Source organism: Miniopterus schreibersii (genome assembly GCF_964146895.1).
Source record: "Miniopterus schreibersii genome assembly, chromosome: 7".
Lineage (NCBI taxonomy): Eukaryota > Metazoa > Chordata > Mammalia > Chiroptera > Miniopteridae > Miniopterus > Miniopterus schreibersii.
The window spans coordinates 2,410,819-2,414,665 of NC_138108.1; the positions used below are offsets into that span (position 1 = coordinate 2,410,819).

The following is a 3,847-nucleotide window of genomic DNA, read 5'->3' on the forward strand; positions in this document are numbered from 1 at the left end:
GCTGTCCTGGTCTTGGGCTGGAGCTTGCGTTCCAGGGGGTGAGACTGACAGGAAACAAGGCAATCCATGAGTGCCACGTAGCGTCAGGTGCCACAGGCAGAGCAAGGCGGGAGGGCGCGGGAGGTGCTTTCAGATGGGCAGGCCAGGGACGACCTTGCTGATAAGGTGACAGCTGGGTCACCTGGAAAGAAGCAAAGGAGATAAAGGTTGGGGGAGGGGGGGCAGAGTTCCAGGCAATGAGGCGACTGTGACTGCAGTGAACCCGCAAGGAGAGTGGTGGGACAGTGGGCCACAGAGGAAGCCAGGCACTTGGCCATGGAAGGCCTTGGAGAAGCTGGGAGAAATTTTGGATTTTATTTCAAAATCCAAATGATACAGGAAGCCCCCTGGAGGGGTTAGAGCAGAGGGGTGCATCCTTTCTTTCTTAATTGCTAATAAGCATATAAAATTGTTCAAAGAGATGCAAATTAAAGCCCAAACAAAGGACCAACGCAACTCTTGAGGTTAGCAAAGTTTATAATATGAAAATAATATAAGAATTTATACGGTTAAAAAAAAAAAGGTGAGACCCAGTGGGCACTCAGCCACAGCCGGAGGAAGTTCTCTCGTTCAATAAACAGTGACTGAGCGGCCCCAGGGGCCAGGCACTCCCTGGGGGCGGCGGGGGCCGCTGCAGGGCGGTCCTTCTCTCCACTTTAAATTGTTACGCAATAAGCAACGCGCTTTAGAGGGGCAATGAGAAACTGGCGGTTTGAAGGGACTCTATTCAGAAGAATTTCCCAATGGCCCTCTTCTTTCACAAGGTCCCCCCCCTTCCCCTCCCCTCCCCCAAACCATTTCTTTGGTGCATCGCCCCAGGTTGTAAAATCTATTCTAGACGGTCAGACAAAGGTACAAAGACACACTGACGTCAAGGTTGAAAAGTGAACGCCTAATGATCGCTTCATAAATCTTTGGCGAATCAGGTAGTTTCCAATTCATTGTTTTCCACGGCAGGGAAGAGGAACTAATCCAGTTATCACATGGTACCGTTGGAGAAATAAGGCCACAGGAAGTGAAGATAAATTTAAAAACCCATGTTATGTACATAGTCGCACCGCAGAGAAGCAGAACAGGGTGATTGGTACGTGGCCTTTAAAGAGACGACTCTCAGGATAAAATTTTGCGGGGAGAAGGGACTAAAAGTGTGATTTCAAGAAAACGAGGGGCCACCAGGATTCCGCGCGTGGAGCAGCCTTCGTGTAGCTTTAAGTTGACTGTGATGGACACGGAGTTGCCACGCGCTGCTCCGCCACTGGCCACGTCGTGTGAGATGTTGCAGCGTGACGAGCGAAGAGAGCCATCTGCGAAGCGAGGCAAATAATGCGATGTTTATTAGCCGTTACCGTCACATCGGGCCTAGCTCTGCTTTATGTCTTTGACAAAATTCCTTATATTTTTCCTACAGTCCTTGTAAAATGGGCATGTTAGGTATAGTGTGCTTGGAATACAATGAAATAAAGCTACCTCAAAAAATGAAAAGATATTGTAATTATTTTATGTTAAAATGTTAATATTTACAGCCCTGCCAGTGTGGCTCAGCGGTTGAGCATCGACCTAGGATCCAGGAGATCCGGGTTCGATTCCCGGTCAGGGCACATGCCCGGGTTGCGGGCTCCATCCCCAGTCGGGGGCGTGCAGGAGGCAGCCGGTCAGTGACTCTCTCACCACTGATGTTTCTCTCTCTCCCTCTCCTGTCCTCTCTCTGAAATCAATAATATATTTTAAAAGTTAGTATTTACAATGTGCCAAACTCATATCCTTTTCAACTCTTAAAAGTTATGATAAAAAATTGAGATTTCAACTTTTAAAGCGGCAGGAGGATCTAGTTTTTCAAATCCTGCCAGAGAGTGCAGGAGGGGACGGTGAGGCCCAGGGGCCTGGAGGAACTCGAGCACGTGTGCTGGAAAAGTGTCCGCCAGGGTCCCCGGCAGCCCGGCTGGTGACGGCAAAAACTGGAACCTCAAATCAAGAGAGAGGAGAATGGGCTCTGGCCGGTGGGGCTCAGTGGTTAGAGCGTCGGCCTGCGCACTGAAGGGTCACGGGGTCGGTTCCCGGTCAAGGGCACGTACCTGGGTTGCAGGTTCATCCTGGCCCTGGTCGGGGGACGTGTGGGAGGAAACCCATCGATGTTTCTCTCACATCCATGTTTCTCTCTCCCTCTCTCTCTCCCTCTCTCTGGAGAGGGGAATGAATAAATAAACCGTGGCATAGTCACATCCCGGAATGGGCAAACTCATGAACTTCAGTGATGCACACCGAGGACGGGTCTCGGAAAATCTGTTGAGTGGGAAGAAAAATAGGATTTCCAGTTTTATAAAACCCAGAAACAAGCCAAGCTAACACGGCGTGCGGCTAAGCTGCATTTAAAAACCACGGGACCATGAGCCCCACATTTAAGATCATGGGGCCTCTGGTGGAAGCAGCGCCCAGGGGCCCTGGGGCATTCCTGGTTCTAGGGACCGGTGGCGGGTTTCTCGCTCTCTTTCAGAGCTTACCAAAATGCCACTGTATTGTCGCATCTTATCTAGTTCAACGTATTCCCCAATATTTACCGAAAAATTTCAAACATATGGAAACATTAAAAGAATTACAGGTGAACATTTATATACCCTTTGCCTTCACTTTATAATAGCTAATATGTTATTGCTTGTTGAACTCTAAATCCTTCCTGCATCTGCTGAGAGTACAGGCATTTGCCTGCATCACTCGAAAACCGTCGCCCACCTAAGAAAACTGACAGTAAGCCTCCCGTAGCACCCAGTTCACACCCGGCCCCCCAGCTGTCTCACCTTCGATGGCTTTTCAAAGGCCAGCGTCCAGCCCAGGCTCACACATTGCGTTTGGTTATGATGACCGTTGGCCTCGTTCCAGACTAACACCCTCTGTCGTGACGCTGACTTTTTAAGGCTTCAGGTGAATATTCTTACACAAGGGCTCTCGACTAGGTTTTTAGAGTAATTTTTCTTTCTCTGTCCTCTGTAGTTCTTATTGGTGATTGAAGTGCTGGGGGGGGGGGGCTCAAAAAAGAAAAACCATGCATTTTATTGTATAATAGTGTTATGTTTTTATGTAGCCAAATCTGTCCATTTTTCTAAGCTTTTGGTTTTTATATCGGGACAAAGCCAGCCTTTTCTAGCCCAGGATCATAAAAATATGTCATATTTTTCTAGTATTTTTATACTACTATTTAAAAATTTTTATTCACTTATTGACTTTAGAGAAGGGGAGAGAGAGAGAGGGAGGGAGAGAGAGAAACACCGATTTGATGTTCCCCTGATTTACCCGTTCTGTATGTGCCCGACGGGGACTGAGCCCGCTGCCTTGGCTGTGAGGTGGCTTACTGACGACAGCGGAGCAGCATGAAAGAACCTAATTAAAACAATAATAATAACTCCGCTGAGCCACAGCACCAGCCTGGACTCCCGCCTCCGCGTATTCTCTTCCATCCCGCAATTAAACGCCTCTCAGCCGCCACGCCTTGCTCCTCGGGGAAGGCCGAGCCTTCCTGACCGGCCCGCGCCCGTCCCCCCTCGGCAGCGGCTCAGAGGCGGCGCTCAGGGGCGGGGGGGAGCCAGGCAGGCTCGGAGCCGAGGGCAAACCCTGAAGGCCTGGGCCCAGGTGCGATCCCTGGCGAAGGGCCCGTGGGCGGACACAGCCCCGGGACGCCCAGCGTTTCGGAGCCAAAGAGGGGGCAGAGCAGCGGCCGGAAGAGACCAAGAGGGACAGCAGAGTGTGAGTGTGTGTGTGTGTGTGTGTGTGTGTGTGTGTGTGTGTGTGTGTGCGCGCACACACGCGGTAACACACG

At 50.4% G+C, this 3,847-nt stretch overlaps 1 long non-coding RNA gene across 1 annotated transcript; it reads right to left on the reverse strand.

Annotated features, from left to right (window-relative positions):
* Positions 1–845: 845 nt before the first annotated feature.
* LOC308559582 lies at positions 846–3,006 on the reverse strand. Its single transcript, XR_013999177.1, has 3 exons — positions 2,832–3,006; positions 2,112–2,319; positions 846–1,343 (listed from the first exon to the last, which is right to left on the reverse strand). It is a non-coding gene; the product is annotated as an uncharacterized lncRNA (long non-coding RNA).
* Positions 3,007–3,847: the final 841 nt, after the last annotated feature.